The 17403-nt window shown below is 42.7% G+C and overlaps 2 protein-coding genes across 3 annotated transcripts in view; one reads left to right on the forward strand and one right to left on the reverse strand.

Annotated features, from left to right (window-relative positions):
* Nucleotides 1-17403, forward strand: part of ANGPT4 (angiopoietin 4) — a 210665-nt gene that overhangs the window by 135329 nt on the left and 57933 nt on the right. The window lies entirely within an intron of this gene.
* FAM110A (family with sequence similarity 110 member A) overlaps nt 1-17403 on the reverse strand; it is a 273110-nt gene that overhangs the window by 58026 nt on the left and 197681 nt on the right. The gene's annotated exons all lie outside the window — the stretch shown is intronic.

The following is a 17403-nucleotide window of genomic DNA, read 5'->3' on the forward strand; positions in this document are numbered from 1 at the left end:
AGAAAACCTGATTGACATTTGTTCCGATTCAGCTGTAAGCTGTGGCTTTTCCAGGAGGAAGTGGCGGGATAAAAGAAAAACCTCTTGGATTTGTGACTAGAAATCAGGGGACAAACAGACGGAGCCACTGCGCCCTTGGTTGTTATTATAATTTTATTATCATGGTTCCACCAACTCATCCCCAGTGCCCGCTACCCTACCTTATAAAAAGCGCTACTGAGAGCTTGCACAACCCACTCAGAAATATATTGGTGCAATAAAATTCAGGACAGTAACAATTAATTGCAGATTTATTCAAAAGCAAAGCTATTTAGTTTAATTAACTCAAGGGAGTTGGTTAACTTGATCTGGGGATACCAGCTTTTCAAAGTCTGATAGACATTCGCACCTCCAGCACTGACTTGCTGCACCCTCGCTTCTTAGCTCCCCACAAGGTAGTCCCCCCAGAGGGTGCTATAGCACACTTTGGGAAGCACTGGATTAGGCAAAGAGCTGCAGAATTCTACAAACAGTGCAACCATTGGGTTGAAGCAGCAGAGTGTGAATGTTCTGCTTACACAACAAAATGTTCTGCCCTTTTCTTCCTGTTCTAGTGGTTCCCCAAGCCTTCTCAAGCAGATTTGGAAGGCCATGAGGCACGCACGGTGGTGGTGAATGGGAGAGACCCATTGTGCAATCAGAAATCCTAGTGCTGATGGGACCCATAAATTGAATATTGCCCTTTGTATTTGGCTTGCAGAGTCATTGAGAGAATGATTGCACTTGGACACCTAGATAGCTCCTATCTAAGGTCTCGCAAAGTCCTTAAACTGCTTAGATTTGTAAAAGTGTAAGGATCACCCTATCGAATTTATGTCATCTACCTTTCCACTAAGAAGGACAGATGTGCATTTTAGCTTCACAAAAAAATCCTGGGAGGTTTTGCTGAGAGAGGTTGCTATTTTCCTTAAGGTCTCTCTATTACCAAGGCCAAGACAGAGCTGGGATTTGCATATCTCAGCATCCTGGGCTATTACACCACAATGTCTGTCTACCTAACCAATAAATGCCTGGATTAAAAACTACAGAGAAAAGTAATCTCCCCAAAGGATTACTCTCTTTCAAATAATCCTTGAAATTTGGCATTCTAAAGCTTCTGGAACAGCTTAGAGAAATGCACAGAGTGAAACATATCACCATTTTTCTTGCCTTGCAATTCGCGTGAAATATTTAGGCTGCAATCTTCTATCTGTATACTTACTTACCTTGGAGTAAGGCCCATTGTATTCAATGGGCTTTGCTTCTGGGTAGAGATGGCATAGGCTTGCGCTTTCAAGAGGCTTCAAGATCAAGGGCAGCAGGCTCTGTTTACCACTTTGGGACTTTGCAAAACTGGCTAGTTAAGTCTGCCTCTTCTTGTCACCATTCGAGGAAACAGGATTCTCAGAGGTCGAAGTGTCCACTGAGCCACAAATCCCTCATTCTGGTAGCAGGCATGTTGCATGTGTTTCTGTGTTAGGCAGACCTTTGTTTTCAGATAATAAACTAAATGCTTCGGGAAGGGGTGCATGATGCTTGATTACATTCTGGAAAGCGCCTTGCGGAAACCTGTGGCTGATGAGTCAGGATAACATAGAAGGCTGGCAGAACCAAAATGAGCATTCCTACCTGGGATCTTTGTCCATGGAGTTTTCTTGGCAGGGATACTGGAGTGGCTTGCCAGTTCCTGCTCCAGGTGGATCACGTTTGGTCAAAACTCTCCACTATGACCTGTCCATCTTGGGTGGCCCCGCATGGCATAGCTCAGAGCTTCTCTGAGTTATTCAAGCCCCTTCGCCACGGCAAGGCATATCACCTTGCCGACAAAGGTCCATATAGTTAAAGCCATGGTTTTCCCAGTAGTGATGTATGGAAGTGAGAGCTGGGCCATAAAGAAGGCAGATCGCCGAAGAATGGATGCTTTTGAATTCTGGTGCTGGAGAAGACTCTTGAGAGTCCCATGGACTGCAAGAAGATCAAACCTCTCCATTCTGAAGGAAATCAGCCCTGAGTGCTCACTGGAAGGACAGATCGTGAAGCTGAGGCTCCAAGACTTTGGCCACCTCATGAGAAGAGAAGACTCCCTGGAAAAGACCCATTGTTGGGAAAGATGGAGGGCACAAGGAGAAGGGGATGACAGAGGACGAGATGGTTGGACAGTGTTCTTGAAGCTACCAGCATGAGTTTGACCAAACTGCGGGAGGCAGTGGAAGACAGGAGGGCCTGGCGTGCTCTGGTCCAGGGGGTCACGAAGAGGCGAACACGACTAAACGACTAAATAACAACAAACCTGGGACCTTCCTCATAAGAAGCAGATGTGGCCCAGTTCTGATGCAGAGTTAATTCAGATGCAGGTGAACATTGGGGCAGGTGAGAAGTGGGTGGCTGTGAGAAGAAGCCCCTCGTCTCTTGCAAGCACCCTTCACCCCAGAGCTGTCTTTCCCATCGGGCTTAGTGGTGCATTGCACCAGGGCGCCAGCCTCTCAGTGGCACCCCAGCAAGTGGGAAAGCTGCATGGCTTTGCCGGCAGCCTCCCCTTTCCCTGAACAACCACCTGCTGTGGCCCATCAAATATATGGCTTACGGGGGTTGCAGCTTGCCTCCCAATCCTCCGCTGGAGGAGACTGATCCCTGCAGAGGCTTAGGATGGAAGCTGTGCCTCCCGCCCCCATGGCTGGCAGTGCGCAGCTTCCCCCCACCCCCACTATCTGTGGTAATTTGGGGGCACTGGGCGGATATTTGCACCCTGGCGCTGCATCTGCTAAAGACGGCCATGCTTTATTCTGCTTTACCCTGAAGGATCATCTCCACCTCCATCTTTCTGAGGTCCAGCTCCGAGGGCCTTCTGGCGGTTCCCTTGCTGCGAGAAGCCAAGTTACAGGGAACCAGGCAGAGGGCCTTCTCGGTGGTGGCGCCCGCCCTGTGGAACGCCCTCTCACCAGATGTCAAAGAGAAAAACAACTACCAGACTTTTAGAAGACATCTGAAGGCAGCCCTGTTTAGGGAAGCTTTTAATGTTTAACCGACTACAGTGGTACCTTGGGTTACAGATGCTTCAGGTTACAGATGTTTCAGGTTACAGACTCCGCTAACCCAGAAATAGTACCTCGGGTTAAGAACTTTGCTTCAGGATGAGAACAGAAATCGTGCAGTGGCGGCATGGCAGCAGCAGGAAGCCCCATTAGCTAAAGTGGTGCTTCAGGTTAAGAACAGTTTCAGGTTAAGAACGGACCTCCGGAACGAATTAAGTTCTTAACCCAAGGTACCACTGTACTGTATTTTAATACTTTGTTGGAAGCCGCCCAGAGTGGCTCGGGAAACCCAGCCAGATGGGCAGGGTATAAATAATAAATTATTATTATTATTATTATTATTATTATTATTATTATTATTTACGCTAACCAGAAGACACGTGCTTAGGGAACATGCGCCTGCCAGCAAATTAGAAAAGAGGTCTTCCCGCAACTCTCAGCATCCTTAGCAAACTACCTTTCCCAGAACATGGCTGTTTAAAATGGTGTCATTGTTCTTTAAAAGCATGGTGGGAATGTGGCCTTGGATGAACCAGTGGCCTCACTGGGCAGGAAGCTGTTGAAACATGTACCTTTTTTTTTACTCCAATGCGATGACCTGCTACTTCCTATGATGGAATTTGAGGGTGCACACCTTGACATTCACATTCACCTGGTGCTATACCAGCTGCATGGCTCCCGGTGGAGTACAGGATCAGGTTTAAGGTGCTGGTTTTAACCTTTAAAGCCCTATATGGCCTAGGACCCTCGTACCTATGGGACCGCCTCTCCTGGTATGTCCCACGGAGGACCTTATGGTCTGCAAACAAAAACATCTTGGAGATCCTGGGCCACAGGGAGGTTAGGTTGGCCTTGACCAGAGTCAGGGCTTTTTCATCTGTGGTTGCGATCTGGTGGAGTGCTCTGTCACAAGAGACTAGAGCCCTGCGGGACATCTTTCCGCAGGGCCTGCAAGACGGAGCTGTTTTACCAGGCCTTTGGCCAAGGCACAGTCTGACCTCCTCCTTTGGTTATCCTCTTAGAACTCTAACCTAATGGTTGCCATTAATTTGACTCTGAATTGAATTTAGAATGTATTTCAACTAATTGATTGTGATTTTATGTATACTGTGCTATTTTTACTTGTTGTTAGCCACTCTGAGCCCAGCTTCGGCTGGGGAGGGCGGGATACAAATAAAATATTATTATTATTATTATTATTATTATTATTATTATTATTACCCGCGAATTGTGGGAGGGTACGCTGTACGATGACCATCTTCAAATAACTGAAGGGCTGTCACACAGAAGATGGAGCAAGCTTGTTTTCTCCTGCTCTGGAGGGTAGGACTCGAACCCATGGCTTCAGTTTACAAGAAAGGAGATTCCCATTAAACATCAGGAAGAACTTTCTGGCAGTAAGAGCTGTTAGACAGTGGAACCGTCTCCCTCGGGACGTGGCGGTCTCTCCTTCCGTGGAGGTTTTTAAGCAGAGGTGGGCTGCTCATCCATTGGGGATTATTTAGCTGTGATTCCTTAATTTTTGGGGGTTGGTCTGAATGACCTTTGGGGTCCCTTCCAACTGCATGATTCTATGTCACACAATGTTGATTCCTGAAGCCGCAGCACCCGGGCACGTGTCCCGGGGTCCCCCAGCCCAGACCCAGCCAAGGAGGGTCACGCTTCCAGATACCCCTCAGCTGCCAAATGTCGTCGTCTTGCGCCGGGGGACTTCGCTCACATCTGTTCCGGTCTCAACTGGGGCAACTGGGATTTGACAGGCTGCCGTCCTCCTCGCATCGCCCCGATCTGTTGGCTGACATCTCAGCTGCCGAAGATAATTTGGGATGGGGTGAGGGGAGAGGAAAAGGGGGGGGGGGAGAGAGAAATTTCACGCTGCCTCACCCAGACGGGGGAAGGCGGCACGTGTCGGGAAGGGGGCCTGGGGCGATGGGATGGCGCAACCCCCCCCCCTTCCACGTGGATTACTTCCCCCTTTTGTCTGCCTCTTGTTCACCCTCTCCCCCAGCAGCCAAATTGATTTGGAAATCGCCTTCATGCTGACGACCACACAGCAACTGCGCCGGCCAGCCCTCTTCTTTGTGCTCCATGGGGCTCAGAAATCAAACCCGAGACAAAAGCATCGCCTCCCTCTCTCCTCCCCAAACCTCCAGAGATCTCGCAGCCTTCGCGTCTGAAAGCAGGACCATTCTATAGGACGCATTTCTCCATCTCCCCAGAGCAGAAAGGACAAAGAGAGCTCGGGGTGCGGGGAGAAAGACCCTGAAATAATTTCCAGAAAGGCAGCGGCGACCGTCAGAGGAGATGGGGCGAGCCTCTGGTTTTGTCAGGGAAGATGTCTGGAGCCATAATATTAAAACCAGTGGAGGCTGGTCCATTGGGGGGCGAGTGGAGCACTGCTCTGCAAATCCCAGCAGCCAGCAGCCACCTGGCTGCCTCCAAGTTTATAACCTGCCTAAGGGATGGCAATGGCAGCCAGTCTGCTCCTCAGGTTCCATTCGTGACACACAGGACCACTTTAAATTTCTCTGGTTCCCCCCAAAGTATTCTGGGAGCTGTAGTTTTCTCAGGATGCTGAGAGTTGTTAAGAGGCCTCTACTCCCCTCCCAGGGACGCGGGTGGCGCTGTGGGTTAAACTACAGAGCCTAGGGCTTGCCGATCAGAAGGTTGGTGGTTCAAATCCCCGCGACGGGGTGAGCTCCCGTTGCTCAGTCTCTGCTCCTGCCAACCTACCAGTTCGAAAGCACGTCAAAGTGCAAGTAGATAAATAGGTACCGCTCCGGCGGGAAGGTAAATGGCATTTCCATGCGCTGCTCTGGTTCGCCAGAAGCGGCTTAGTCATGCTGGCCACATGACCCGGAAGCTGTACACCAGCTCCCTCAGCCAATAAAGCGAGATGAGTGCCGCAACCCCAGAGTTGGCCATGACTGGACCTAATGGTCAGGGGTCCCTTTACCTTTACCTTTACTCCCCTTCCAGAGAGGTTCAGGAATGTCTGCCACCTTCCTCTTGACCCATGCCAATTTCTCAGCATCCTTCTTAACTGTGGTACCCACAGTCCACTAGGGACACATTCACACCACTTCTCCTACCTGGGTAGTTATCTTTCCACAAGGGGTGACATTGTTGCCGAAATTCAGCATCATCTGCAAGTGCAGCTTTATCCCAATTGAAGTGCAGAATGTTTGAGGACGGGGACATTCGCAGGGAAACCAAAATGCTTGTTTACAAAGCTATTGTACTACCAACCTTACTGTATGCTTGTGAAACATGGACCACTTATAAACGCCATCTCCAAGTCCTTGAAAGATTCCATCAACGGTGTCCCTGGAAAATTGTACTCATCACTTTGGAAGACACGTGAACCAATACCAGTGCACTGGAAGAAGCAAAGATCATCATTGTTGGAGCAATGATTCTTCAACATCAACTTCGTTGGACTGGTCATGTTGTGTGGATGCCTGATGATTGTCTGCCAAAGCAACTAGCTACCTAACATGGTTGTTGTATGTAGAACAGAAGATGGAAAGCAGGCACTTTCCCTTGAGATGATACTTGGATGAAATAGCTTGAAAGAAAAAAGCCATAATAATAACAATAATAAATTTTATTTATATTTATATTCTGCCCTCCCCAGCTGAAGCAGGGCTCAGAGCAGCTAACAACAGTAAGAATAACACAGTTTACATAAAATCAGCTCTGATGCCCAGAATGTATGTTTCTTTCTTTCTTTCTTTCTTTCTTTCTTTCTTTCTTTCTTTTTTCTTATTTGCAGCTTTTACAACTGGCAGCCACTAGGTGTCACCCCTGCATAGCCTTATAAAGTTTTCTCTGCTCTGTTACTCAGCCTTTAAAAAAAAAACTTTTGCAGTTATGGTGCAATCCTATGCAGTGGTGTAGCAAGGTCAGGCTGTATTTCTTGTCACCCCCCCCCATTGAAATTATTAAAAGAATGGAAAATAAGATACAGATCCTATGTCATTGTTTATTCTCAGCCAAATGAAAGTCCTGCTGTGTCCAGTCACGGGGCTTACTCCTGGGAAAGTGTAATAGAATTACAGCCTTAAATTCCTTTCCGGGGCTGGGGAACTTCCAGGCTGTTGCTATTCAATCACCTATTGTAAATTTCTGGTTGTGAAATTTTAAGATTTTGTACAAGTGGATTTGTTATGACAGCCCCATCTTCCCACTCTACCCCATGGTCGGACTTCCACACACATAGAATCATAGAATCATAGAGTTGGAAGAGACCACAAGGGCCATTGAGTCCAACCCGCTGCCAAGCAGGAAACACCATCAGAGCACTCCTGACATATGGTTGTCAAGCCTCTGCTTAAAGACCTCCAAAGAAGGAGACTCCACCACACTCCTTGGCAGCAAATTCCACTGTCAAACAGCTCTTACTGTCAGGAAGTTCTTCCTAATGTTCAGGTGGAATTTTCCTTCTTGTAGTTTGGATCCACATAGGAAGGAAAGGATCTGTCAATTTATGCCCTCACACTTTCTCCTTCTAGTCTTAAATCTACATTTTGCATCTAAAAAAAGCAAATCCTTTTGGAAATCCATCAGCATTTTTGTGCAACTTTAACAAGCACACGTTATGTGTGGTTTTGACAAACGCACCATATAGTTTGCAAGCAACGCCCCCTAATAGAATGTGTTTTTGTGTGAAGATTTTGCCAACCTATTCATTTTTATTCGCACTTTCATCTAAGATGTGCATTTTTGGAAACATGATTTGCTTAGAGAATTGCATTGCAAAATTCAGAAACGCACAGGTTTCAAAGGATGGCTGTGCTCCCGGTTTGCATGTTGTTTCGGAAATTGCAGAATATTCAAAGATTCACCTTTTAAGTGGGAGGGAAGGAAGTTGGCAGGCTCTAAAGAGCCAGGGTGGTAAAGTGGATAATGATGATGTGAATGTATAATTTTAAATGGAAAATAAAAAAATTACACATATATACCGTATATACTCAAGTATAAGCCAACTTTTTCAGCACATTTTTTATGCTGAACAAACCCCCCTCGGCTTATACTCGAGTCAATAAGTTTTCCCAGTTTTTTGTGGCAAAATATTGTAGGTGCCTCGGAACTGGCCAAATTGACTTACAAATTGCAAGACAACTGTGACTTCAAGGAGGAATGGGAACTTTTTACAAATTATCTAAAAAGACAACAAAATGAATTGGACTCCTTGGCAGGTTTTGAATAAACATACACAAATTTATTGGTTGACAACATGGTGGATAGATATGTAAGAATACGTACAATTTTATAATATGCAGAGGAAATACGTGAAGAGAAATCAGGGAGAGGAGCTGAGGGCGGGGGGAGAAATAATGTATGTGATTATATGGTTTGATAATTTGTTATGTGGAAATTGACCAATAAGAAATATTTTTTTTAAAAAAATTAGGTGCCTCAGCTTATGTTCGGATCGGCTTATACTCGAGAATATACGGTATGTAAAAAGAGGAGAAGGCGCCTGAGAGTGGATCACAGAAAGTGGATCCCTATTTCCTACAGCCACTGGGACATCCTCCCAGGAAGCACAGGGTTACACAGGGTTGTTTTATTCTGGTTTTCCTAGTCACGGGTAGGAGGAAAGACTAAAATTGGAAGTTTTCTTGAGTCACCCTCTTGGTTTCTGGGTGTTCTGCAGCCCACATGCTTTCGAGAAAATCTGCTCAATCAAATGCCCAGGATCTTATGGAACCAGAATCTCTTGGCAACGCAGCACATTCTGGTGGTTTCCAGAATACCTGTGTATTGAGCGCTCTTCCTGGTTCAATTTGCAAGAGATGGGACTTCCGGTGGAGCGCGATCTCGTCGCAAGCGGGGTTTTTTCCGAGAGGGAAAACCCGGGCTATTTTGGAGGAGCTGGGGGGGTTACAGGGCGCAGTAACCCCCCGGAAAAACCTCTGGTGGGAGTCCAGAGGGTCAGGTTCCCGGCAGTACCAAAAGCGGTTCGCCCGGCCGTCAGGTAGCTTCATAGAAGCGAAGAGAACGGCGGAGCGGATCAGCGGGTCGAGGGACGCCATTACCTACCTCCAAATAGCGAAGCCCCGAGCTTGTCGTGGAAGCGCTACGCTCTCAAAACATCGAATCCCGGCGTAAAATTTTGATAACATCTAAGGATTAAATAAGGAAGTCCCGGGAGTAAAGGAGTTCTCTCCCGAGTTCAGCCGGCAGCCGGAATCGGCGAAGACGCAGCACCGCTTACAGAGCGGCCTCAAAGGAAAGTGAGTCACCCTGGCGGTCACGGCTTCCTTTTCCCCATAAGTTACTTTAAAGTTAAGATTTGATTTGCCGGAGTATTTCAGGCAACTTATAACAGGGGGAAACAGAAGATAAATATGGTTTAAAAAGAGGCTTTCTGTTAAACTGAGGAGGGTTTTTGTTAAGGAAAGAGGTGCTTCCCTATTTTATTTGAAGATAGAACAACAGACTGATAAACGGAAGAGAAGCCCTCGACGCCATTACTCTCTATCGAGCATTTTCTACAACACAATAACAAAGCTAAGGAGCGCTAAGCTAAAACATTTCTGGACTGGGAAGTTGGGATTGTGAATTACCGGTTATTATTTGCAACGGGCTCTTTTCTCTTTCTTAGTTATTTAAGTTAAGAAGCCTTAAAACTTTGGATTAAAATCTTTAAAAACTACGCCACGCTACCAAGCCGCGCCACCTAGTGGTCAACAGAAAAATTACAACTTATTTTCCTGATTTTTTTGTCACGTTTTGCCACGCTTGCACTTTCGAAGATATCCCCCCAGTAAGAAGAGGAGGGGATTTATATAGAAGACTGGTTCTACACCCTGTGACTTCTTGTGATACTGGATGGTTAAGTGATCTCTGCCTTTGATCTTGACTGAGAATTTGGGATTTAATTTGGTTTTTGGTGGCATTAATTGATTGAAACTGTTGGTTTTGGATTCTAAGGTTTAAAATAAAAATAATTTGACTATAATTGGACTAACCCCAAATTATAATTGACTATAATTCGACTAACCCCAAAAGTGGATTAGCCTGATTGGAGGCAAGAAGAGGACGAACCATAATGGATTAGCCTGAACAGAGGCAAGAAGATGATTTTGATTTAAATGTAAATCCCACCCTAAATGGATTAGCCTGATTGGAGGCAAGAAGAATGGACATATATTGAACTATATATTGAACTATAAATGAACCAAAACTAATTTAACTGTTTGGCAAAATTTGAGAAATTTGAGAAAAGGGCTCAGAAGGGAGGGCACTAAATATTTATCTATTGTTATTTTGTGATATATTTAAAATGTCTAATCCGGGGAAAAAAGGGATGGAGGGGACACCAGCTGATAGAAAAGGGTCCAAACAAGAAACAGAGTTTAAGACGGAGATTTTAAAAATGTTTGCCGAAATCAAACAGAGTCAGAATAATTTGGAAACAAAATTAGAACATGTAGACAACAAAATTGGAAATATGGATAAAAAAATGGATGAGACAGTAAAGGAACTGAAAGGACAAATGAAGGAGGTGGTGAAAAGGACACAATTATTGGAGGAAGGAATGAAGAAAACAAGATCAGAAATGAAGGAGGTTAGAAAAGAGGAAGAGAAGATGAAAATGGAGATGAAAGAGTTAAGTAAAGCACAAGAAGACATGAAGGATTTAATTGCAATGAATGAATTGAGGCAGAGAGAGGTGAACTTAAGATTGAGAGCAGTACCAGAAACACAAGGAGAAAATATTAAAGACAAGTTGATTTCAGAGTTAGCACGGTGGTTAGAGATACCAGTTGAAGAAATGGCTAAAACAGTGCAAAATGCATTCAGAATGAGAGTAAAATCAACAAAAGCAAGAAGATTTACTGGAGACTGCTTAATTACATTTAAAGACAGAGACATGAGGAACACAATCTTGCAGAAGAATAGAGAAAAAAGACTGAATATAAATGGGAATTACATAATTATATTCAAAGATGTTCCGATCAGATTACTTAAACGAAGAGATCCTTACAAATCACTAGTCCAGACGCTGAAGAAAAACAAGATTGAATTTAGATGGGAATTCCCGGAGGGGATAACATTTGCTTATAAAAGCAAAAGACACAGATTGACAAGTACAGAAGAGATGGGGAAATTTCTGAGAAAATACAAAGAACTAAAACTGGAAAAAGAAGAGGATAAAGGAGTTGATGAAGGAGCAACAGGCGGATCAGAAGAAGAAGAAGAAGAAGACAAAGAGAAAAAGACAGATGAAGAGGAAGAAGAAGAAGAAGAAGAAGAAGAAGAAGAAGCAGCCAAATTATAAAATTATAAAATTATTTAAAATTATTAAAATTAAAATCTGGAATTATGGCGCTGAAAATTTGGAACTGGAACATCAATGGAATGAACGATAAAAAGAAGAGAAATAAAATTGAACAATTTTTGAAGAAGAAACATCTAGATATAATTTGCTTACAAGAAACACATGTGGCAAGAAGACATAAAAAGATATTAATTAATAAAAGATTGGGAAATGAATTTGTATCCTCAGACAAGCAGAAGAAAAGAGGAGTGGTCATCTATGTAAATAACAAAATCGAAGCCCAACAAATATTTAAAGATGAAGACGGAAGGATAATTGCAGTTCGAATCAAATGGCAAGGAGAAAATCTAATTATAGTTGGGATTTATGCACCTAATGGAAATAAGACTGAGTTCTATAAAATTCTGGAAGAAAAACTTTTTGAATATATGGATCAGAAAATGATAATAATGGGGGACATGAATGGAGTGGTCTCTCTAGAGATGGACAGACTTAGAGAAGGAGCAAGCAAAGAAGGAAAATTACCGAAATCATTTTTTTCAATGACAAAGAATTTGAATTTGATAGACATCTGGAGACTAAGACACCCATTGGATAAACAATTCACCTATTATTCTGAACCGAACCAGTCGATGTCTAGAATAGACCAAATCTGGATTTCATCTGAACTTACTCCAAGAACCCAGCAAATTGAAATTCAACCGAAGGTGATTTCAGATCATAACCCAATAAAATTCGAATTAAAAGGCTATGAAGAAAGAACCTTCAGATGGAGGATGAATGACTACTTGCTGGACGACCAAGAAGTTATGGAAAAAGCACAGAAGAAATTGACGGAATATTTTGTGGATAACTGCAATAAAGGAACAAAAATAAATGTTGTTTGGGACGCAAGTAAAGCAGTAATGAGAGGATTTTTTATTCAACAAAATTCAATTAAGAATAAAAATAAGGAAAAAGGCAAGAAAGAAATCCTCAAACAAATAATGGACAATGAACAGAAACTAATCAAGCATCCGAACAACAAAAAGGCAAGAGAAAACATTAAAATATTACAAAGTCAATTTGCAATGATAATAAACAAAGAGGTAGAATGGAACATAAAAAGACTGAGACAAAATAACTTCGAACATGCAAATAAATCTGGCAAATGGTTGGCCTGGCAAATTAAAAAAAGGAAAGAACAAAGCACAATAAACAAGATTATGGTTGAAGGAGAAGAGTTAGTCAACCCGAAAGAGATTAGAAAAGGTTTCTTGGACTATTACAGAGGATTATATAAAAAGAAAGAAAGAAACAACCTGAGAAAAATTGAGAGATACCTAAAAGATAAAAAGGTGCAAAAAATCCCAACTGAGAAAAAACAGCGGCTGAATACCCCAATCGAAACTGAGGAAATAAAGGAAGTCATCAAAGACTTGAAAAGGGGGAAAGCTCCAGGGCCAGATGGATTCACTGCAGGATACTATAAAGAAATGAAGTCTATCGTACTAACGCCGTTAAAAGAAGTTATGAACAATATTTTAAAAGAAAGAGACATCCCAGAAACTTGGAAAGAAGCATTTATTACATTTTTACCAAAACAGGACTCAGACCTAACTCAAGTCAAAAATTATAGACCGATATCACTATTGAACACAGACTATAAAATATTTGCAGGAATACTTGCAAAGAGACTGAAAGGAATATTACAAGACTATATACATAAAGACCAAGCTGGTTTCCTTCCAGGCAGGCAGATGAAAGATAATATAAGAAATGTAATTAATATAATAGAATATCTGTCTGTCAGGATCGATAAACAAGCTATGATGATGTTCGTAGATGCCGAAAAGGCATTTGATAATATAGCTTGGGATTTTATGTTGAGAAATCTAGAGTATATGGAGATTGGCGAGGAGTTCTTTAATGGAATTAAGGCAATTTATACAGAACAGAGAGCAAAATTAATAATAAATAATGTTATTACCGAAGAATTGAAAATCTCTAAAGGAACAAGACAGGGATGTCCTCTTTCACCATTATTATTTATAACGGTGTTAGAAGTCCTTCTGAATTCTATAAGACAAAACGAAAATATAAAAGGGGTAACGATAGGACAAAATGAATACAAAATTAAAGCGTTTGCAGATGACCTGGTTGTAACAATAGAAGAACCAACAACGACGGTCAAGGAAGTTATGGAGGAAATGGACAAGTTTGGAGAGGTGGCAGGCTTTAAGCTAAACAGGAAAAAAACTAAAATGATTGTTAAAAATATGGATCAAAGTGCAACCGAAACAATGCAACAACAAATTGAAATAGAGGCAGTTAAAAAGGTGAAATATTTGGGGATATGGTTAACCCCAAAAAATATTGACTTATTCCAAAATAACTATGTACCAGTGTGGAATGCAATTAAGAAGGACCTGGAAGTGTGGGGAAGAATGAAATTTTCACTTTGGGGAAGAATTTCCATAATTAAAATGAACGTGCTGCCAAGAATGCTGTTTCTGTTTCAGACTATCCCCATAATTAAGGGGATTAGTCTATTTAAAGAATGGCAAAGAATGATCTCAAGATATATATGGCAGGGCAAAAAGCCGAGAATACAATTTAAACTTTTGACAGATATAAGACAAAGAGGAGGCTTTGCCCTGCCCGATTTGAAGTTATATTATGAGGCGTCATGTCTTTGCTGGTTGAAAGAATGGATAAAACTAGAAAACAAGGAACTGCTAGATCTGGAAGGATATGACAATAGATTTGGCTGGCACGCATACTTGTGGAAAGATAAGAAAAAAGTCCATAAAGGTTTTGGTGACCACATCTTCCGGGGGCCACTAATTGAAGTCTGGGATAGGTATAAAAACCTATTGGAACCTAAAGTACCACATTGGTTATCACCATTAGAGGTTATGAGTGTCAAGAGAACCAACATGAGAGGTGATTGGGCAACTTATAATCAATTATTAGTGAAAGAAGAAGGAAAATGGAAAGTGAAACCATATGAACAAGTCAAAAAATTTGTATATGATTGGTTGCACTATTATCAGGTAAATGAAATGTTTAGGAAAGATATAAGAGAATGGGGCTATGCAGATAAAGATTCAACATTCCAGACAGAAATTGTAAACAAGGAGGGTAAAACCCTGTCAAAAATGTATAACTTGTTGCTAGAATGGAATTTAAAAGATGAAGAAGTAAAATCGGTTATGATTCACTGGGCCAGAGACTTTGGTTATAACATACAGTTGGAAGAGTGGGAAAAACTATGGAAAGAGAACTTAAAATTTACTGCTTGTATGGCACTGAAAGAAAATGTGATGAAAATGTTTTATAGGTGGTATATTACACCCGTAAAATTGGCAAAAATGTATAAGACCTGTAACAAGTGCTGGAAATGTAAAGAAAAAGAGGGTTCCTTTTACCATATGTGGTGGGAATGTAAGAAAGTGAAAGATTTCTGGGAAATGATATACAATGAGTTGAAGAAGATTTTGAAATACACGTTCACAAAGAAACCAGAGATCTTTCTGTTAGGTATTTTGGGAAAGGACATCAAGAGAAAAGATAGTAAATTCTTCCAATATGCAGTGACAGCAGCAAGAGTACTTCTGGCACAAAGATGGAAACAACAAGATATACCGACAGTGGAAGATTGGAGGTTTAAGTTGTTAGACTATGCTGAATTGGATAAAATGACTGGAAAGATTAGATACATAAGAGACCAAAAGTTTTCAGAAAACTGGGGAAAGTTTGTAAAGTATCTGGAGAACATAAGTGATGGCCAAATAACGCTAGAAGGTTTTAAAAGAGCACTGTGAATATATATGAGACATTGTCAAAAGGAAACTGAAGGGAAAATTTGGAAAATGACAATGGTTAAAAAAAAAGAAATGCGGAAACCAATAATGGCTATGAAAGATTTACGGAAAAGCTGTAGGAAGTCCTAAAATCAAAGACTAAGGAATCAAAATGTGAAATGTGAAAATAATGTATGTTTTATTTGTTTTATTTTGTTGTAAATTAATAAAAAATTATTTTAAAAAAAAAAAAAAAAAACAATTTGCAAGAGATGGTGAAGGTGATTAAATTAATTACCTGCCCATTTGCAAAGCAGGCTACGACAATTAAAAACAGATAAAACAGATTACAGGCACGGAAATTGGGTGAGCCCTGGAAACAAACATCTCCCGGGTGTCAAAGGCAGTGCTGGATTTACGTATAAGCTAAACCTGCTATACTTTAGGGCCCCAGTTTCTTGGGGGGCCCCAAAAAAATTAAAGGAAAAAAACTGGACGTACATATCCAAAATGTAAGGTAAAAAACAAATAAAATAAAACCTACATACAGCAACAGTGTTTTGTGTTGTGTTGTGTAGGCTGCTATGATGTAAGCCAGGGGTTAGCAAACTTTTTCAGCAGGGGGCCAGTCCACTGTTCCTCAGACCTTGTGGGGGGCCGGACTATATTTTTGGGGGGGAAATGAACAAATTCCTATGCCCCACAAATAACCCAGAGGTGCATTTTAAATAAAAGGACACATTCTACTCTTGTAAAAATACCAGGCAGGCCCCACAAATAACCCAGAGATGCATTTTAAATAAAAGGACACATTCTACTCATGTAAAAACACGCTGATTCCCGGACCGTCTGTGGGCCAGATTTAGAAGGTGATTGGACCGGATCTGGCCCCCGGGCCTTAGTTTGCTATATATAGGGTGCCTACATTCTGCATGGACTGGTTGCACGACAACATGAGCAAATGGGTTTGGAGACCTATTAGGTCTATAAATTACCATATAGCATATATTCATATAGCATATAACCCGTTCCGGTACTTCTAGGTTTCGGTGGTCTGCAACCTGAAAAAATGCAACCTGAAGCAGCTGTAACCCGAGGTATGACTGTAGATCTAAAACACTTGAAATATAAATCCAGGGACATTAAATGAAATCCGGGGGCATTGCAGGGATGGATTTTGTCTGGGGACAGACATGTACCGTATTTTTCGCTCTATAGGACACACCAGACCATAGGAGGGGGAGAACAGGGGGGGGGAATTCTCCCCCTCACTGCTCAGCGCCCCTTCAGCGAAGCGGCAGGAGAAACGGAGCCCCTTCCATTTCTCCTCCCACTTCGCGGAAGGGGCGCTGTGCAGAGAGGTAAAACTGTGCAGCGCCTCTCCAGCGAAGCGAAGCCTGGAGAGCAAGAGGGATCGGTGTGCACCGCCCCCTCACGCTCTCCAGGCTTCAGGCGGCTATCTGCAAGCCTTCGGAGCACAGTGGGAACTCCTGCTGCGCTTTGAAGGCTCACAGATAGCTGCCTGAAGCCCCCGGAGCGCAGCGGGAGTTTGCGCTACACTCTGGGGGCTTCAGGCGGCTTCAGTGAAAGCAACGCACAGCCTCCGGAGCACGGGGGAGCTCTCCCTCTGCGCTCAGGAGGCTTCGCGTTGCTATCGCTGAAGCCAAGGAGCCTGCATTCACTCCCTAAGATGCACACACATTTCCCCTTAATTTTTGAAGGGGGAAAAGTGCGTCCTATAGAGCGAAAAATACTGTAAATCTGGGGACTATCCCCAGGAAACAGGGATGTCTGGTAACCATGCATTACACCTTTCCTTAGTTTCCCCCTTTGGCTCAATTTCCTCCTTCAAAGACACAAACAAAGTTAGAATACCACAACCTGACTCACTGTGCTCCAGGTAAAATTACCACTCACAGCATTCCCTACTTAATATGCTAATGACATTTGCTTCCTCAAATGAACCAGGAAGTTGGAGGCTGGGACACAGACGCAACAATATCCTACTTCGTACAAGTTTGTAGCTTCTTTCGCTTTTCTGCAAAATATTTTTAAGTTCATGCTTCATGGTTTCGCTTGCTTGTTTTGCTTAATTCATCTGTGCAACAGATGCACTGAAGCACCAACCTGGCTGTACTTCAATCTAAAGGAATAAGCAAACACTTTTTTTGGGTGCCTCCAGACTGCCACTTGCAGGAGTGATTCGAACACTTACCATAAATTTAGGGTTGCACAATTAAAGTGGTTTAAAGGGTTCTGTCAACCTGGTACAACA

The sequence above is a fragment of the Podarcis tiliguerta genome, assembly GCF_965153285.1.
Source record: "Podarcis tiliguerta genome assembly, chromosome: 6".
Lineage (NCBI taxonomy): Eukaryota > Metazoa > Chordata > Lepidosauria > Squamata > Lacertidae > Podarcis > Podarcis tiliguerta.